The following is a 21,699-nucleotide window of genomic DNA, read 5'->3' as shown; positions in this document are numbered from 1 at the left end:
TCAAGATTTGCTCTTCTGTCCTCTCAGTAGCTACAAATTAGCTACAAACTATCAAAAGTTTTGTTGCATTAAGCAGACAGTAGCCCTGAGCATGTCTGGACTTTAGAAGTGTATGGTTTTTCAGTAGCACCAATGAACCATGGCAAGAGAATCCACTGTTACATATGGTCAGAGCACTGCCGTGTTCCTCTGGCTGACCTCAATCCCGAGAGGAAAACTGACAACCTGAGTTAGAGATGATAGGCCATGGTGAAATGCAGCCCCACCAGACAGGGAGGTGCTGGGGGTTAGGATCTTTCCTTTTGTCTCTTTTCCCTCATGGAATTCTGTCCCATAGGTTGCTAGGAAAAAATAACTATCAATACTTTAGAGAGAGAAAAAAGAAGTTGCCCTATGAAGGGTGTAGCTGGCTATTCTTTTATCTGAGATTTTTTTTCTCTGAGGGGCAGAGATAATAGGACTGGGAAAATAGGATTGTGTACAACTTCTATCTCTCTTGCACTCTGGGCATTGGGAGGGAAGGAGGCTGCAGCCATTGTGGAAAGAACTCAGCACCACCGCAGGGTTCTGTCTTCTGCTTTCCTCTACCGTGAGCAGAGCCCTGCTCGTAAGAGCGGCTGTTGCACTGGACGTGATTAACGCCCTGCCTCAGCAAGAAAAGGACCCTCGCTGTCTGTTCGGGTCCATCAGGGAAACCACCGGGACTCCAACCCCCTCCCGGAGGGTGCATTTACCCATTGTGTGCAGCAGCTGCTGTGGAGGAGCCCGGCTGGCACTACCCAGCTCTGCTGGTTTTTGCCACTGATCCGAGTTTCTGCTACATTATAGCCCTGTACCCCTGCCTGGCCTGGACACACTGGGGTTCCAGCTACAGCTGAGGAGTTCCTGACACATCTCATCCACCACTCCAGGACTTTGATCATCCCTGCCCTCCCAGCTTGCTGCTCTGAGCTCCCTGCTGCTCTCTCTTCGCTGTCCAGAGGGGCCCTGGGCCTGGCTGCCGCTGCAGGGCCGTAAAGGAAACCCCCCTCATCCCCTCCTGCCGCCACAGCGCCCCCTGCAGGCGCGGGGGACTCACGGCAGCCCTGCCCGGCCGGGAGCCAGCGGCGCCCCTGGTGGCCGTGACAGGAACTGCACCCACGGGGAACGCGCCTGAAGAGCGAGATCGTCCATTGGGGTTTGTGTTTGTGTTTGTTATTGCTGCCGTTGATGTTGTTTGATTGCCTTGTCATACATACACATACTAGTAAAGAACTGTTATTTCTTTTCCCGGATCTTTGCCTGAAAGCCCCTTAATTTCAATTTTGAAAGGAGGGAAGGGGGGTCGTATTTTCCAATCCACGGGAGGTTCCCACCCTCCTTGGCAGACACCTGTCTTTCAAACCTAGACAGGAGGACAGTCCTAAACTAATCGTTTACTTAGATTTTCAAGCTCATGGTCATCATGTTGTTGTTGTTGTTGTTTTGGGAATTATGTATACTCCAACAGTTAGGTGGGGTTTTTTCTCCCTGTCCTTTGTTTCTAGCCACTGAGTCACAGCAGCTCCACATCATTCTGTTTACCAGCTTTGAATTGGAGATCCTTGGGAGAAGCAAGAGGTTAGTTCATAACTGTCCTGCAGACAAATTCTAACACACATAGTACACAATCAATTAGATTCCACAGCATAAGATAATTCATTTTTCTATTTACTCTAGTAGCTAATATTTCTGCAAGAAATGAGAATCACAGAGTAAGCTCAAAGATTTTACTCAAAATACCAGCCAGATCCCATCCACTGCTTGATAGATAAGTTTACAGCCATTTTACAGTGCACAAAGAAAGCTTTGGGGCACTTCTAAGCTGTTGTATCCTTGAACTGTATGAAAGTATTTTATATGAAGTAATATTTGCATGTGCTTGTTTCACTTCTAGGGTTATTTCTTTACTAACAGTTTCAGACCCTCTAAGTTTGTGGGTGGGGTTTTTTCTTCTTTTAGGAACAGAGGAGTTTCAGTGATCTGAAGCATTCTTTCAGTTCCATTGTTTGACTTGGGCTGGATTTCTCAGCTACATGCCTGGATGCTTCAGAGAGTCCTCACTCCCCATCTAGTAAAAGGTGACATTCTTAGCAAACACTATTTTCATTTTGCTAATTATTGGCTGAGATGCTTTGTGTTCAGTCCTGCTGCTTTTAAGTGTATTACAGAAACTGCCAGGTCTGGAAGGAAACCCCTTTGGAAACAGTTATTTATGCCTCTTTTCACCACCACATACCCAAACTCTGATGTCACCTCTTTCAGCTGCTTTATGCATGTTCCTGTGTCATTCCATGTGTCATGTGGACTATCTGTCCAATGCCTGACAAAGTTACCCCTGATTTTATAGCTTTGAGTGTCTTGGTGACTCATGTATATTTAAGAACGATATTCCTGTAACTTCCTAGGATGAAAATATCGATACCCGTTAAATTACCAGACTCTAAGTCTCACTGGATCTTTTGGAATCTTTTAATAATGTTGTAATTGTTGATCTGGATATGGTGCCACAGCCATTCAGAGAGGTTTCTGTAACTCTTCTGTTGCATTACAGGAGCTTCTGTTTTCCTTAGAGGCTGTCTATTATCTTATTCATCAGCATTTCTACATATGTGGCTTTACAGCATTTAAATTATCTCTGCAGGGAGTCACTCAATCCAACCCTCAAAGCTGCTATTTTGCAGAATATCATGATCATGTTAAATGTTATGTTTTCATCTCTTGCTATCAGACTTTACTTCCTAATAATATCATCACACTCAGCCTCATCAGTTTCAGCAGTAATCAAGCAATCAGTAATTAAAGTACATACTAGGAATATTACCACATACCTCGTTATTTTCCTCTTTCACAAGTTGATTAAATCCCAAATAATAATTACAAATTCTACATTGTTTCTAGGTTAAGAAAGATACAGAAGAATATGCTTTATCTGGCTGTATATGCCAATATTGCCCTTTCTTCTGGATAACATCACAGAAAACCCCAATTATTCTTCAGAGTGAACAGAAGAGTGCTGTTTGCTCATGACTCTGTGCCCTGGAGGATATAACACCCCTTCATTTGGAAAACCACTGATTTATTTGCAGGAATGAAAAAATAAATTAGGTCCTCTGAGCAAATGCAACTTGGACAGTTAGTCTGGCTGATTACTTCCTCCTCCTTATTTTTTCCACATCCCACTGCCATGCAGCTGGATGAAGATCAACCACTGGATTAAAACACAGGCCTCTGATCCCAGCAGGTCTGTGTTTTATCCCAGCAGGAGCCACAAAAGTATTGCCAGTGCATGGCAGAATGGCAAAGACCAGGGAAGTCATCCAACAGCAATTCAGTCAGCTACCTACAAAGTTAGTTTAGCACTCGTGGGACAGCAATCAACACATGGCAGTGTTGCCTTATCATATTTCAGTTGTGTTTTTTCTAAGTGTGCAGAGAAATGAGTTTGTTGTCACTTCTTTAGGAAGAAATTGCTGTAAGCAGCAGTAACCACAAATTTAATTTGAAGTTAACCACGAATTTAAGTTGAAGCTTTTGAAAGAGGAAGTATGTGGGACCACACTTGGGGAGAAATGTATGCAATAGAAATAGGCTTTAGAAGTACACTAATAAAACACTTATATTGTGCATTTCTGATTTCTCCCCAGCAGAAAACCAAATGCCATTTCCCACTGCAGAGGTTCAGCAGTAATCTTCATAGCCCAATTTTCCAGCATGGACTTGCTAGCATGAGACACAGTAGGGGGACCATAGCTCTCATTTTGCTCAGCATCTCTGGAGAAAAAGCTTAGGTGGCTTCTTTGTTTTGGCATAACACCTTATGACACATCATACTTCGGTTCTGATCAAAGGGCTCCTGTTCATAACTCACATTTCAAGGCAGTTTTAAATGAGATCCTAAACTCATTTAAGAGCATAAACAAGTGACTCAAATTCTAGCTTTTGCTATCATCTAAGATCTCTTTTAATGAATATCTGTTGCATTGATAATCAGTAATTGTATTCATAGGCTTTTATCTGGGTGTTATGCTGAGTGCCTATCTAGGTTTGAACAGCACATATAATGAGGTGTGACAGGCAACTTTGGGACAGCCTTAGGCCAAAATTAAATGTTAAAGAGCTTTCCTCTTAGAAACCCTGCTTTGTCTCTCCAAATAGTAGAGCTGTGGGATGGAAACCGACTTGGAGGGAGCACCCTCCTTTGCCTCTGATAGGTGCCCTATTTGGCCAGCTTACTATTTCACCTATTTAAAGCTCCATTTAGTAATTTTCCACTACAATTAGCTTCTGAAAAGAAACTCCTCAAAGGGTTCAGCACAGTCCTCTGAAGCACAGGTCTCAGATTGTCTGAATATGTATCATTGCTTTTATTTGCATTTCAAACAATGCGGATGAAAGTACAAATGCCCAAAAAGGAGGCAGGTGCATAGAAAAGCCTCAAAAACAACTCTTTAAATAACTGCATACATACACAGCTACTCTCCAGTGTCATTTATGATCCCAAACAGCTCCTTCTGTCTCTCTGGAATAAGGCAAGCCATTCTTCCAGCACTTAATTGGTTCTAGGGGTAACCAAGTCCAGCTGCTCTGTCTGGCAAAGCAGCACAGCTGCCTTCCCTCAGTCCAGAGGAGCCGAGGAGAGGGGGAAATGGAAAGTACCCACCACTTCAAGAGCTCCATTCCCAGGGTCTCACATACCTGACTAGAATCCAGATCAGAATTTTAAACAGATCCTTTAGGAGCAGCAATCAGCTTCCTAGGCAACCAGAGTGGCCACATTGCTGGCTGCTAACATGAAGATAGGAGGAAGGGGAGGGGGTGTGAAAATACATATATATACACACACATATATAGATATGTATATATTAAAAAGATTGCCCTTATATGCATACAGGAGGGTTTCCTAGTTCATAAATATTCTTGCTGCAAGCTGTGATTTTAGTTAAATTCAGACTCAACTTGCCAAAGACGTAGGCAGTAAAGTTATTCCAAGTGACAGCTCTTAGCCCTTCTGTTGCTGGGTGAGTTAGGATCAGATGGTGAGATGCCAGCAAAACTGGCTTTAGTGTCTGAATGCTTCTTGACTTCTGAGGAACTCCCAGGTATCTTGCTGGGGAAGAATTCTGACCTTTCTGGCAGTACAAAACTAAAGAGTTGTCCATAAAGTTGGAAAAATTTTAAGCACATGATATTATTTCCCTGTTGTATTTAGTTCTCAAGGAAATGGCTAACTTAAAAAGTAAAATTGAGGAAACCTACCTGGAAAAATAGTCTTCAGCAAGGGCAACATCACTTCCAGCTTCCTTATTACCCCATTCTCTGATACACATCAAACCAGCTCATGAGGGACCCCAGTGAGATGTGAAAAGGGGTGGCTGTGTCCTCCTGAGTCACTGTTCTTCCATTCAAATCAATGTTGAGGGCACTTGTATGTCCCACACTGCTGTCCAAAATGGGGAGTTAGGAAAAGCCTTGGATGCCTTATGGACACACACACACACATGCAAAGGAGTTCATGTTGACATACAGGTATTTTTCATACTGTATTCCTTGTCACCAGAGAGGCAAAGGAGTCATATGGAACAGGAATGTCCTGAGTGTCCTTAGGCTGTAGACACTAACACTGCTTTGTATCAAAGCCAGCAGGTACAGCTCCATTTGGCATCCAGACCTGATGCTCCATCAGGAAACAACGTATACCTGAACACAGAAAATGGGGGTGGATGTAGAAGAAAAGACATTCCAATAAGAATATTAAGCTATTGCTACTTGAAATATGAATAACACTGAATAATTTAGGTATCTGAGTATCTTAGCATCCTATTTCTGTGCACAAATCCATTGGCTGAGAATGCAAGACACACATAGTCTGGAGCCATGTCCTAGTTTGAGTAGAGATAAATAGCACTGCAAGATCCACCCTCCCCAAATTTTAATTCTTCCTGCTTATAATTAACACTGACTGACATATTGTGAATCAGCAGAAGACTTATACACACGTACATGCACATCCTGCTGTACCAGATGAACTTCCAGTATGAACACAGTAATTGCTCCAAGGCAAGAATAGCAACATACTAAGCAGTTTTAAAGCCAGACACTTTAATGTAATTTATTTCTAGCTGCATTTGATATTCATGTCAGAATACACCTCACTTTTAGGGTTCAATTCTTCTGCATTAACATACAGAAGGCATTACCCCTGTGTGTAGGAACAAATAAGGAAATGTGTGGAATGGAGACATGAATGAGTTGTAGAGTATTTTCTCAGTGTGTCAGAGGAAAAACAGTCAGTCTGGCTAAGCCAGGTTTCTGTGCTTTATACCCACATATGGTGAAGATTTCAAGAATTAATTCCCTCCTCGCTACTTTAAGATTTGTCAAAGGAACAAATCCAGTAACCTTAAGAGTAGCTCCAGTCTTAGCTTTCAGACAAGGAAGTGAAAAAGCCATATTTTAATACTTGATTCAGTCTGGAAGAACTTGTTGTGAACAGCAGTTACAAGCAGGCAACAGACAGTATTCCCAAAATATCTAAAAAACTGCAATTGTAGCACTGTCTGATCCCTTTCAGCTTCTCCTGTTCTCACAGACCTTTGCTGAGTACATTCTGTGAAGAAACTCTCCCATTCTTAAGGATACCCTTAGGCAGTTAATTCCTAAATCTTCTGGTGCCTTTGCGGGGGACAACCAGTGAGGCTGGACAGCGTTGTTAGGGCCCATTAGCACCCTTAGGACCACAGCACTTATTTCCTCTCCATAGGAGCAACATTTCTTGTTTACAAGAAACATTTCTTGTTTCACAGAAGCACCTTCCTCAGTTAATTGTGTGGTGTATAAATCAGTTCTTTTAATATTCTATGAAGAGCATCCCTAGCTCTCCTCAATCAGGTCCTACAAGATTCATGACCAGTTCATGTACATGTGAAGCATGGAAAACACAAACAAGAGAGGCCAGGGCCAGGATGCTGAGCTGGGATGTGATGCTGGGTCAGGAGAACGACACTTTCCCACAGCTTAAGGCCCAGCATGTGTAATGTGAGGGCAGCAAACTTTACTTCAGTGGATCTGATGATGGCTGGAAAAAAACCTAACTTATAGTGCTCTGTAGAATTATAGATGCTAAAAAGGCTACTTGGAGATAACCCTGTATTGTGTATATTGTGAAGGGAAATTTAATTTTTATATTTTTAGTATATTAAAGACAGTGTAATTTTTTAGGCTAAATGAACAAATATCAGGCCAAATGATGGTCCTAGAGGTCATCTCTATCTTGCTGAATGCAGACTATCAGCATTCAGTGTTAATGAAGAGTGCCTGCCAGTGTTAATCATTTGTCATTGTCACTCTGAGGATTCACTTGTTTTTTCCTTGTTCAGAAAAACCGATGTCTTTGTCTTGTTAGTTTTTGCATAGAGCTAACTAGCATGTTTCAAGGGCAGGACAAGATCAAGCAAAGATGGGAGGGTATTGTGTCAGGAATGTGAGAGAGGCAAATAATGTGTGCAGTGTGTGATGACAAAACCAGACCATTTGATCACAGTCACTGCAGAGAGTAGCTAAATAGCACAAGTCCTGTGGATGAGCATCAGATTGCCCGTAATTAAAAGAATTAGCCAAGCAATGGCCCAAACACTCATTAGCTCAAGTACATGTCTGAAAACAAACACATCCATATGCATGGAGATGTCAGGAAGGATTAATCCCACAGTCTCAAGTGAAGAGTGACCCAGCTGCAGCAGATTGAAGAGCTTCATTTCCAGGTATTGGACAGCTATTGGGAGATTTTTACTACTACTACTGCTACTACTACTACTACCAGAAAAAGGTGCAGGTCTCCTCAAAACTGAATTAGGAAACCTACCTGAGGGATCACAGGTCGTATCTAAGGATCAAGACCTGAGGGATCCACCAAAATAGTTCCTTACACATAGCATAAGAAATACCTGCCAGGGGCCTGACCAACCAGACAGGCAGGGCATGAATACTCTCAGTCTGACACTTATACAAAGGTTTATAGACAACTCCCAGTGTGGAACCTCCTCTCCGCGTCTGTGCTGTGGGAGAACTGGGGGCTGGATGTGTATCCCAACACCGAACATCTGTGTACATTGTAAGCTGCAGCCCAAATGTGGAGAAAATAGAGCAACTTGAGTCTCTCACTGACTGATTAAAGTGAGCTCTGGTTGCTTTTGCAGCTGCAGGAAACCAGGGGCTTGTTTTTCTGACAGCCTTCAAGTGAAGAGAGTTTTCTATTTTGAGAATTTCATTACCCTTCCCCATTCCTAGTAGTTTGATATTTCTTTTCAGAAGCTTGAAATTAATATTAGCCACTGAAATTTGTCTATTTTTTCCCCTCAAAAACTGAAGTTTTAAAATTGATTTTGAACTTGAAACAATATTTAAGTGATTTTTTTTCCCCATGCAATGGCAGTCTTAGTAGATTCTGACAGTTTTTAAAGTAGTCTATATTGGTTGTGCTTATTTTGCAGGCTGATTTCAGACTCACAAAAAGAGCTCTGTCATTCCCCAGTGACCTCAGTGGGGTTATTTCAGGTTTGTATCAGCATGAATAAGAGGAGGAGAATTGGTCCTTTTAAAAAGGAAGATAGCAATGCAAGCCTCTTGCCCACAGTCAAGTGCAAGTTCTGAATGAAGAAAGCATTCTTACATTTAATACATATTTGAGTTCTACTGAATTCTGCTAACCTTAGGTACATGTTTAAAGACTTTTTTTAAAAAAAAATACTTTTAATGGGCTCAGATATAAAGCAAGCTGCCTGTCATATTCTGCTCTCAGTTTTTACTCCAGTTCCCTGCATGAGAAGTAAAACCAAACCAGTGGGAATTATGGAGATGACCTGAGGTGTCTCAAAAAAAAAAAAAGAAATCCAAACTTGACACACCAACAATGCCAGGAGACTCCAGTAAATCCTTTTAAGACTTTATGGCCCTTTAGAGGAACCATGAACAGTAGGGAAAAAGGACAACTAAAACCCTCACAAGGTGTGCTATGAAACTTCAGTATCTTTTTCTGGCTGCCTGTATTTATAGAAGTAAAACCACTGTGTAAGTGTTGGGTTTATGTGTTAAACCTTCTCTAAACAAAACGAGGTTGCACTGTTTGTATGTGGGTTTTTTATTTGCTATCTTGCACCCCAGGAGCAAATGCTTTTTTCTTAGCAGACTGTAAAACAATCTGTGTTTATCGAAGAGTACTGGCTAATGCTTAGAGGCTCCTATTTACAGTGCATTGTAAGTATGTTTTCTTTGGGGTTTTTCTACTCTGACAGATTAGAAACTCTCTGCAGCAATGAAAACATTTAACTTAGACTTTTTGTAAACTTTCTGATGTGGTTTAATCTATCCCAGCTGAAACCAGGGCACCTTCAAACTTTTACACTGAATAAACTGTTAATTAACTGTAGCAGTATATTAACAGCTTCCTCACTGAAACTGCTAAATAAGCAATGGTAAAAGACATTATTTCCCAAAAGTCTAGCACTAACAGTCTTGGGTGTATTGTTTTCCCCCTCAAATGTATATAATTACTCATTGTTACGACAAATGTGCAGTTCCTAGTCCAGTCAGTATAGGATTCACTACATTTTAGGTCCTTGTGATACTGAATCTCATAATTCAGGCCTTTAAGATCTAATTAATCTCAACACTTGTCACAGCAGGCAAAACTAAGTTATGGCCTGTTTTGTCCTCAGCCAATAGATGGGTGGGGTATTGAACCACATGGAGAAGAAAAAGCTAATTTACCACCCTGCACACTTAAACAAATAAGCTGATTAAAAGAGACAGTGATTTTGTGTCACTTTCCTACAGCTACTAAAGAAAAAAAGACAGTTTTCCTCTCTGGTTTTAAAGCTAAATATTTCAGTTCTGAACAAAGGAGGTGGGTAAACAAGTGGCTTTGAGGACAGGAGGAGAGCACTGCTATTCTTTGCAATGAATGCCCTGAAGCCTGAAAGCAGAACGTGCTCATTGTATCCGTGATCCTGTGCTCTCCCTAAGGCACAAAGGGATGGCACAGGGGCTCACACAACTTCGACTGCAGCAGGGATCCCAGGGGAGTTCCCATGGAGCTTTCATCAGAAATGGAGAGTCACGGTGTGTTTAATCTCATCCCCTGAAGACTTTGCTCTGTGTCAGACAGCAGCGGTGCATAAAGATTAGAACTGCAGTCTGGCAAACTGGGTCTAAAGTAGCACAGTTTAGTGTAAACCAGCACACACACACATCCTGCCCTGCCTCCCCCCCAAAACAAACAACAAAAAACCCAACCCAAACTCCCGAGAAATTGAAGAAAGATCACACTTCAACCCACCAAATACAGAGTCTGAATTAGGATGCCTCTGCCTTTGCTCATCAAAGCATTGTTATTACAGGACAAACTCCTATTGGAGCTACAGCCTGTTTGTCACATGTGATTATGTCCAGTTCTTGCCCTCAATGTGAACAGAACAGGGGCACAAAGGCATTAATTAGAGAGCTCCCTGGTAAAACACAGAGGAAACTTTGCACTGGAGTGGTATATTCAAGAATTTCTTGCCTAGAGAGAAAGACATTCATTGTCAGACTGCTCTAAAAATCTGAGCATGGTCAGGTCAGACAGATCTGCCCACAAGGTTACTGTTTTATCTTTTAAGATTCCAGGTAGTACCTGTGAAACAGCTGTTCTACAAATTTTCTCTTTAGAATGGCAGTGTAAAAAGAAGACCTCCCTTACTATCTCAGCCTTGCCTCTAATTATTTCACTTTCTCTTGATATATTTCATTCTTTTGATACAGGTTACAGCTGAGACATTGTTATGTTAACCTAGAATTTCTCAGGGTCACCAAACTCCTCCTGTCTATGTCATCTTGCAGAATTTTAGCTTCAGGTAATTTGTGAATGGGTGCAGAACAGAAATATTACTTAACATCAAGTACGGATTAGTTTGACTGCTTCTTGAAATTGAAGAGTGTTGTAAGAAAAGAGCTTAATTCAGCCTTGATTTCTGCACAGTTTAAACATCTTGTAACACATTACCCAATCTGGTGTCATACACACTTTTAACTTGAAGGCTTTTCAAGTACAAATGATGGCAAACATGTTTCAGCTCTATAATTGCTTTCTCTTCTTTGTCAAAACCAGTGACAGAACACAAGTCCCAGAGCCAATAATATTGATGTTAAAATGTGCTGTAAAAAATTTTTTTAGGCTAGTGATTCTTGTTACTCTGGCAAGGTATTATTTCAGCATCAGCCAGTTATTCTGGTTGTGAGAATAAATCCCAAAAGTTACCTAAATGTCCACAGGGGAGACAACATGCTCTGCTTTCAGTTTTGCCTCATACATTTTATCCTTTTGTTTTTCTTACAAGACAATGGTAAAGAGGATCATTTAGTACTGCCAATAACAAAAATATTTTGGTTTTAGCCCACTGCTGTATTTTATTTTAATGGCCCTTTCAATGATTTCCAGCTGAATTGTGTGGAAATATTTTTAATTTTACATATTTTGCTTGAAAAAACCTAACGTTAATGCATAGAATATGAGAAATCATTATTGGAAAGATTTCTTCAGTCTGAAAACTTCAGTTTTAGACAATGTTTTCTATTCACTACATAAATTGCATAACCTGAATGGCTCAAACTGAGCTCCACTGGGAAATTACTAGTAACCGGGACTTTTTGTGGACTGTGTCTGGCTTTCCACTGGTGCTCTCACTACAAATGTTAATAAGACACACGAATCTCCCCAGATCTGCTGGTTTCTGGCATGTCAAGAGAGAAATCATCAATAATAACTATTGATGCAAAGTCTGCCCGGCAGTCAGGCACTACTGGTGTCCCTCAGGGATCGGTGCTGGGATCTGCACTAATGTCTTCATTAATGATTTGGATGATGGGACTGCACTCTTGCCAGTTTTGCAGATAACACAGCTTTGGGAGCAGCTGTCAGCATGCTGGATGGCAGGGCAGCCCATCAGAGGGACCTGAACAGCCTGGGGAAACGCCTGACAGGAACCTGGGGAGTTAAACAACAAAAGCAAATACACATTCCTGCATCTGGGATGGAACAACCCCTCACAAGCCAGACAGGCTGGAGCCAAATCTCTGGGAAGCAGCTCCGCAGAAAAAACTGGAGGTCCAGGTAGACAAGTTCACATCAAGGAGCAGCGTGTCTCTGGATCCCAGGAGCCCAGGAGGCTTTAGCCTGGGATGTATTCTTGAGAGTACCAGCTAGAGAAGTGATCATTCCCTCTGTCTGGCACTTGTGAGACCTCTCTGGGATGTAACACCCAGTGCTGGTCTCTCCAGTACAGGACAGATATTCACATTCTGGAGTGAGTTCAGCGAGTGGCCACCAAGATGGTTTAGGGGGCTGAAGAACAGGATGGAAGAGCAGAGGCAGAGAGAAACGGGCCTGGAAAACACTCACAGGATGTCCTTCCTGCAGTCTGTGCTCCCCTGATCACGGGTACAGGGAAGATGGAGTCAGATTCCTCTTAGAAGTGCACAGCAGTAGGATAAAGGCAACAGGCACAAGAAGGAACATAGGAAAGCAATTAGACAGAAAGAATTTTCTTACCATGAAAGTTCTCAAATGCCCAGGCAGCTGGGGAATGTCCCTCCCTCTTTGCAAGTGTTTAAGGCTCACCTGGACAGATGCCACCATAATCTGATCTCATTAGGCTTGCTGTTAGCAGGGAGTTGGCCTAAGTGACCTCTGGAGGTCACAATGAAACCCAAATTATTCTAAGACACTATGATTTCTAGATACAGGAAGAAAAGCTACAGGGAGCTGATAACCTGCAAATGGTTGAAAAGCAACAGCAAGATAAACAATCTAATCACTATGAGCCTGTTGCCTGTCTTTAAAAGGTTTTAAGATTTTAGAATACATTTTAAAGGTAAGAAATACTGAAGTCAAGATGAATGGACAATGAGGTAATATCCTATATCAGACTACCAGTAGCACACCCTTGAGATCATTCTAGTATTTTCTCTGATAAGAAATTCCAGGTAGTTTAGACCTGCTGTGATTAAATAGCATTTCAGGTTTTTCAGGCTGAGGAAAACATTTAGAGCAATAAGGATAAAGCAGCAAGGGATTTGACTAAACCAAAGAACTGATAAATCGTACCAAAATGAGAAGGCTGAAAATTAGTTCATAGATGGTCTTTTCAAGGTCTGAAATTGGGACTACATCTCTTTAATATTTAATTTTGCCATTATCATTAAAAAGATGCAGAAGGTGGTATTTGTCAGTGTCAAAGGTGGGACATGTTATCAGCATCAGAGAAGACTGAAATATCCTACAGACTGAACTGAAAAGTCTTTGGGAAGGCAGCACAGAAACTGGATGATATTTAATTGCACAGCATGCAATGCCATGTATTTAAGGAGTTGCAGCCAGCTGGGAATTACTAAGGAAAAAGATGTGGATCTGCTGGCAAATCACTCTCACTCTGTCTGGTGTACAACACAACAAAAGGCTGTAATTTTTTACTGGTTTTTGTTTCTTCTACATTTCCTACCAGAGAGCAACCCTGAATATTGTACAGCTTTTCACAACCAGCTTTTAATTTTTTAGAAACTTTTGGGTTTTCCATACAGCAAAAAGCAAAAGTATATATGTGTGTGCACAAAGGAAAAGATGGGAAAAGAGGAGACAGGGGAAACACTGAAGTACAAATATGATTTTTAGGACTGGGATTTTCTGTGTGAGTAAACAACCACTAATTCCAGACACATATCCAAAAACTGCTTTTGAAAGGTTTGGTAACACCTTGAGTTCCGCTAAGGAAGGTCCCACTCCAGTTAATGCTTTTGGAGGTATAGCAGGTGACATCTTGCCAGCTTTTCTTTTGGCAGTGTCATTTCCATGCTAGACCTATCCCAAAGATTTTGCATGCTTGAAGTATTCAGAAAATGTTGGGATTAGGCTGTGAAAGTCAGAAGCAACAATTTTCTTTTATTGAATCATATTAATAAGTTCTGTTATTCTGCTCTGATAGTTTCTTATTTTATTATTATATACATTATTAACTATGCTAGCAGCAGGACATAACAAATGCAAAATACTTGTTCAGGAACAGTACTGTTTCCAGCAGGGAATAATTAAGAATGCATGTCAATAACATTTAGGATTCTAATGAATAAAAGATAACTCATGCAGGCAACTCGGAGACCTGCATAATTTTCTCCAAGAAGGTTAAAATGCATGATGAGTGCCTGATACATTGGGAAGCACTTTTGGGTCATATATTTCAATAGCAGACAGGATGAGATCAAGGTTCAGGAAATATACAGGTTTGAAATTTCATCTTTCCTGCAGGAAGCCTTCAAAAGGATGTCAGAAATCTTCAGTGCAATTCACCTGAAAAGCAGAAACTGCCTTGGAGAGGTGGAATTTTAGACCTTCAGCACTTAGCAAAGAGAATGTATATCAAAATCAGAAACTTTACTTCTCATTTTTGGGAGTGCTGCCTGCATTTCCCCAGCTGGATCTGAGTTGGAAAACAAGTGCTAAGCACAGCTGTGCTCCAATCTCCAGAACAGCAGCAAATGAAAGCAGTAAGGAATGTGACCATCAAACTGCCTTTCTTTCAGACCCTCCACCATTCCTCTAATTCTCCAAATTGCCAGATGCAGATATTTAGTTTTACATCCCAAAATGACCTTGATTATCTTTTTTTCTAGAAAAATAACAAAGGGCAAAATCTGTTTCTGTGGCTCAGTCCATTCAGACCATCTCATTTGCTTTAAACTTTGCTGTCTATGGCAAATGTAGACTGCAGCATTATTGGCTGAATCTTCTTGGATTCCACACCACAAAATTGTGTAAGAGTGTGTTTTGAAATTACTCCTACCTCCTTAGTCCTCTTCACTTCAACTGGCATTCTGCAGGCATTTTGAGGGCAGGGGTGAGATGGGGACTGTGGGGAGAGAAAACCAAGGGCTGTACAATCACAGCAAGGGCTGTGATTGTACAGAACATAGGCTTTAGACAACCAGGGCTCATGAGACAGGCATTGGTACACATATCCACTTACAGTGCTGTCTTTTAAACAGCAGATCTAAGAATTATCAGAAATTCCTAACACAAAAAGCACCAACAACACTAGTTTGCTAGTTTGGAATTTTTAGATGCCTGCCTTTCAGTTGCTTTGATAAAACCAAAAGCTGAAGTGCAGTTCATGTACTGGCATCACCTCCTCCCTTACACAACTGAATGGTTTTCCCAAATGAAAAAAAAAATTCTTAAAACCTGAACCAAACCTAGAGAATATAATTGGTTTTGGCTAGGTTACAACTGCCCTCCCTACCAGGCAAGCAGACAGCAGCCAGCAGGCACTCTAAGGTTTCCAGACTGGCATTAGGGTGTGGCAGTCCCCAGGCACAGCCAGGCCTCTGCTGCAGGCTGAGAATGTTCAGGGATGGGGTAACACAGAGGAAATAAGGGGCTTTGCATGGCCCACTTTATCACCTATAACAAAAAGAATTTTTCTGCCACTTTATGTCAATGTTGTTGAAAAATATTTTCATCTCATAAATGATTTTAATCTTGCCTGGCAGCTCACTTTGCCTATATCCATGCAGGGACAGCCACTAACAAGTTTTGCTCCTATTCCAAGCTGGGACAAGCTACAACAGAGCAGGATTTGAGGCAGCTTTACCTCCACCCCTGTGCAGTTGTCTAGACTACAGTAGACAGACTGGGTTTGGCCAGGTTGGTTCCTATGATGGATGGGCACAATTAAATCTCTTCTGCCCCTCTGGGTGCTTCTTTCCCCAGCATCTCACAATCCCATTCCTTTCTCTTTCAACCCAGTTTCTTCTTCCTGTTACAAGGGAGACTAAATTTTTGTGTCCAATTTTACAAGCTGTATTTTACTAAAAGATGATGGAGTATTTCATCCATAGGCAGTGACATGAATTTAAGTTGGTTCCAGGGTCCTCCAGATTTCTAGAGCTAGCTAATGCATTTGTGGACTGTTCAAGCTCTCAAGGATTTACAACAAAACTTCGAAAAAACATTATCAGATTTTAGAGATGAGTGGTGTGATGATTGGCTCTCACAAATGAGGAATGGATATTATGTGTGTTAAAAGAAGTTTTGTTAAGGTTTAAAGTTCTTTTGATGTGTGACTCTGTTTTTGGATGATCCAGGCTGGTTTTGGACCCCTTTTTGTTCTCCCTTTAATCCTCTCTTCTCCCCTCAGTACTGTTGCCATAGACAGCCTGGGTTGTCAGGGCTGTCAGAGGGAGGGAGGGCTGTGCCTGTGCCCCGTGCATGGGGCAGCAGGAATGGGGAAAGCTTGTCCCTGGGGGCACTTGGCATGACAACACCTCACCTCCAATCAAGTTACAAAAAGTTCTCCACCAATGGATGGCAAAGAGTCACCTGGCAGATTTTGGGAGGGGTCAGGGATAAAGAAGGAAAATGTTTGAATATGTACAAACACTTATGAAAATGTATTTGGCTGGTGCAACACCAGGGGTATAAAAGGTGGAGCTGCCATTTTGTGGATGAGCCTCTGGCGGTCAGCCACGCTCCCAGTGCTGCCCCTTTTGCTTTGTGGATTTTTTATTGGTTCACAGCAAAAGTTTTATCACTCATTCCTGCTTAGAGTCTGAGTCATTTATAACATCAGAGCAAATCCTGCATTTAAATGCCAGGGAAGAGCCAAAATAGACCTACAAGCATTAGTTTAAAACCCTCAATTGACATGTTTGTTTAAAGTCAGTATTCAAGGTGATGCTTGGCCACAGGAGATATAATTAAAATAGTGTTTCTGACAGGGAAAACAAAACCCTTCAAGTTGATCTCTTAGCCACGCTCACTAACTGCAATGATTTAGCCCAGGGAATATGTGATGATACTTTTACATCAGAGCTTTTGAGGGTATTTTTTAAAGAGCAAGCATGTGGTGGAGGTATATCAGGCAATTTGACATTGTAATATTGTCTGATCTCCACCAACCAGATTCTGCAGCCAACAGCGGGAAGCAGGGCATCAGCTGGCAGCTCTAAATTCATATTCCAAAGGCTGAGGTACATTTTACAAGCCATCTGTGGCCTGCTCTCAGAGGGACAGAAGGCACACAGGAGTGTTTTGAATTCTAATGAGTGCATTGGCTTGTCAGTGCCCCCTGCACTGGCACCCTGTTTCCCTTCACACACAGTTATTTACCTTGAAAACACAGCTAAGGATCTGTGCTAAGCCATCACTGCTCAGCAGTGCTCTCTGAAATCCCAACCATATCCCTGCAGCTCTCCTTTTTCCTCTCCTTCTCTGAGAAGACAGAGTTTCTTGATTAGAATTAAGAACCTAATGAGGATGAAGAAAGAGCCTCTTTGCTAAAAATACAGTTAGAGAAGTGCCAGATAATTTTTCTCTAGTTTCTGAGAAATGCTACACAGCACTTACCAGAGGCCAAGTAATAACTTACTTGATTTCTCCACCTTTTCACTGACCAATCTATGGACTCATGCAAGATTTGTCACTCTGACCATTTCCTGGAGATCATTCAGAGGAAATTGTTACTACTCCTGAAAAATATTCTGCAAATCCCAAACAGGAAGAGGATGACAAGAGAGGAGCTTCTCTACAAGCAGAGTAATTATATTAGAATACAATATATTCAGTGGAGCAACTGAAGACAGTCATTTGGCCCTAAGTCTTTGGTTTCAGGCTGTAAGTCCAAATGTCTTTCTGTAAACAGCAGTTACACTACTTTCCAGCAAATTAGGCAACATTCCAGGGGAATACTTAGGTTTACTGGAAATGATCTTTTAATTCTTTGTAAATGAAGGACTAAAATTTATGGTCAGGTCAAGAAGGTCTGGGGTGCACTTCAGAATGCAGATCAATAGTTAGAAAAATTCAAAATACACTCCCAGCTAAGTGTCAGTGCAGATTTTCCTCATGAAACGAGTAAAGTGCTGCTCTATTGGCAACCTCATTATTCACTACTTAGCAGACGCAGTAATGACTTCAGGCAAATGTGAATATTGAACCTGAAAGGTCTCAGTACTAAGCAGGAAACGAGCAGAAAATGACAGTTGTGTTATGTCTTAGTCCCTCAGAGGGCCAGCAGAGCAGAAAACAGGAACTCAGAATTTGAGCAAATTGTCCTTCTAGGGCAGAACTGAGAGTAGAGTAGAGAAAGTGAAGCAGAAAAAACCCTGTGGAGTACTTTCCTTGTTTACTGTGTCTTTGTTTCCTGAAGAGAGCAGGGGCCCTGTGAATGTGACCCATTTCTAGCAATGTGCGGGGCTGGATGGGTCACACAGACTCCTCCAGCCCTGCTACACCACTGGTGAGGAGAAACACGAACCATGGCTTCCTCCATAGGAATGGCAAGCTGAGCAAGGAGAATGGGCTGGGAACACACTTGGGAAATCTGCATGAAGCGTACAGACTGGATTTACTCAGCCAATGGCCTCTCTTTTCTTTAACAGCCTGAACAGCTGCCTAGGCAGAGAAAGGTTATTCCAAGAGACAGCGCTTCTGACAGCTCAGAGCAAGTTCACAGCTTCCCAAAAGAACAGAACAGATTATTTTGCTGACCCAAACCCCCTTTGAGCAGCAAAGCCTCAGCGCTGTGATAAAGCTGGTTTGGGGTGGCAATGAGACAAGGCCAATGGAACAGAAATGGTCAGTAGGGTTTAACAGGAAATAGGAAATGAAAAATGAAAAGGATTCATTTGGGACCTTGGGACAAGCTTGAGAACTGTGAACATCAGAGTCAACCCATAAGTCTTCAGACAAGAGCTGTGTCATCAGCAAACTTTTTGGGGTTTGTAGAAAGCTTTATATTACTCGAGTAAGATAACTGCTTCTCCTGGAGCTCCATCTCTTTGCTCTTCGAACTGTCTTCACAAATGTTATATGGGGTTGTCGTTTCCCCGTAGACTGAAGGAAGCTATTCTGGAAGAGGCTGTATTTTAATGGCACCTGATTTACTGTCATGAGGGCAATGTGTTGCAGATCTTGGCCTTAGTTCAATTTAAAACTGGAAACACCAGAGCTATAGCTAATTTAGCAAAGGGGAAGCTAGAGTAAGCTGTACCTTCTAAAAAAAGTTATTTGTATGATGTGTGAGGGGGAACCTTGCTGTTTGCTTCAACCATACTGAGCAGAGAGTTTAAAAAGAAAAGAAAAAAGAGTTTAAAAAGAAAGAAAAACTTGCACAGGGAGGAACCCTTCCTAGGCCCCAGCTCCCTTTGGATTGCCTCTCCCAGCATGTAAATTTTAAATTGTTGTTGAAGGTCATAGCATGGAAACACTGAAAGGGACTGGTTTTGTGGTGTCCTGAAAACCACAGTGCACATCACCATTGCCTCATCTGTGTCACTTCCTTTGCACACCAGCTACTGTTCAGCTCTGTTAAAGAAAAATAATTTTTAAAAGCATCTCACTGCTTCAGTAGACCTCTGATCACTTGTTTACAACCATTTTCTGTATCTTTCATAAATGCACAAGCATGGGTGAGAACGGGGCAGCCTTTCGTGCTTTAGGACGCGGTGAGTGCAGGAACATTTGGAGTTTTGTGGCGTTTCCTGCTCGCTGGCGCTTGCCTGCCCTGCCTCCCTGCGGTGACCGCCGGCCCCGCATCACAGCTCAGAGGGAATCACCTCCTGCAAGCACTGCCCCAGCAACTCAGACTGGTTCCAGCCTGAAAATATTTTGGAATAAGCCAAAGGATGCTGTGGAGGCGAGGAGCATCATCAGTGGCAAAAAAGCATTTCAGTAATGCTGGAGTTTCTCCAATGCCTCTCTGATTATGAGGAGATAAAATATAAAAATATCACATAAAGTAAGAAGCATTGCAGTGTAAATTAGCTGAATTCTGAGCTTGACAAATTGAATTAAATTTATTCTAAATTAATATATTAATCTTTCAGAGTGAGGCTTTTCAAAGGAAGTGTTTATAAATCTTTTGGCTATAATTTAATTAAACTTCTCTTTTTCCAGCCTAAAGCCTTTTTTTTTTAACACTGGTATATTATGCATGTTTTCTTTCTGGGATAGGTTAAAGGGTGTTTGTTATCAGCCGTTCACTTTGACTTAAAACAAAAAAGAAAAACAAATTACTAGGAATACTGAAGCACTTTGGACACTTAGGAACAATTTTCATTATTATGTATAAACATTCATAATTGATTGCGTAAAACAATCAACTGTGTTTAGAACATTTTCAAAACTCATTATTTCTCATGGCCCTTGAAACATAGCTCACAAAAGGTGATGATCTATGGAACTGAATTTTTAATGTTTAAACACCACGGATGGCTTTTAAAATGTTTAATACATCTTGCAAGGGCTGAGCTCAGTCTCACTTCACCACTAGAGGGCAAAATGTTCTCACAGAACTGCTTAAAAAGAGAGGAAAAAAAATACATCCAATATGTTAATTTTGAAAGTACCCAAAGTGTCCTGAAAACAACAGGATTACAAAAATAGGAAAGAGATATTATAGTCCCCAAAACTTAGACCCAAAAAAAAAAAAAAAAAAAAAAAAATTGTATCTTTGGGAATTGTAACTTCTTGAGCCAGCAGTGTGTCCTGGTGTGCGTTGTTGGTTAAGAACGCCAATGGCACCTGGCCTGGATATTAATGAATATGTTTGGCATTTTGGTAGCATCAAAAGGTGAAATGCGAATTCATCTATATTTTCACCTCAAAGAGTTCCCGCCAGATGAGGAAAAGCCAATAAATACTAATGGATACAACAGAAGTAGTGAGAAATCAGTGATAATTGGTAATGCAACACATATCACCTGAAAATTTTTCCTCCAGTGCTATCTAAAATATTTATCATGGTTTTAAGGCTTGAGTCCTCCTTGAATAATTTTTTCATTCATTTTCCGTAACCAACATAAAATCAATACAGAAATTTTAGTCATTAGTCTGAATTTTCTTTCTTGCACTTTTACTTTCTCTGTGTCCACACATGAAGTCCTACAGAGACTTTGAACGTGTAAATCCAGAGCTGCCCATTAAGGCAAATCTTTCACCTTTCTTCATCTTAAGTACTGGGGGGAAAAAAGACAGAAGGAAAAATTCTAACATAAATAAATGTTTTACATTTGAAAAAGTGATAGAAGAATCCTTCTCAAATGAAAGAGGCCTGGAACTGATGCAGATGCTTCCTCATGACTTCAACAGGCAGTCAGCTTGTGTAAAAGAGTGAGCTCAAATGATCAGTCACAATTTCTGATGTAGCAGTATAGGGAGAGGACTGGATTGAGATGAAGTTCTGTTTAATCCAGCTTAGTAAAGTTTTCCATTTAAATTGGTTCCTGTAGTAATGATAAAGGAAAAAAAACTACATCTGATGTGTTCAACAACAACATGTATGTAATACCATAAATAGTATTGTTATCTGATGTGTTTAATCACAAGATATATGTCAGTCCCACAAAAGGGTCAAAGAGTTTTCAGAAATTGCAAAACAACAGGCCCTGCACTGATTAAAAACAAAAAAGGGATTTCATTCTCTTTACAAAACAATGTTGCCAGAATAATTCCCCTACCAGTGCTTTTGTGAGTGGTGTTCTGAGGAAACTGGTCTGAACTGGCTCTCAGTAGTTCACATGTCCTACTTTGAGCTCCTCTGGCCATGAGATTGAGTGTGTCTTTTAATTAAACACCGGTTTTAATAATTCCCCGGC

This window comes from Prinia subflava, chromosome 11 (genome assembly GCF_021018805.1).
Source record: "Prinia subflava isolate CZ2003 ecotype Zambia chromosome 11, Cam_Psub_1.2, whole genome shotgun sequence".
Lineage (NCBI taxonomy): Eukaryota > Metazoa > Chordata > Aves > Passeriformes > Cisticolidae > Prinia > Prinia subflava.
The sequence above is the reverse complement of the archived record's forward strand: the minus strand, read 5'-3'. Positions refer to the sequence as shown.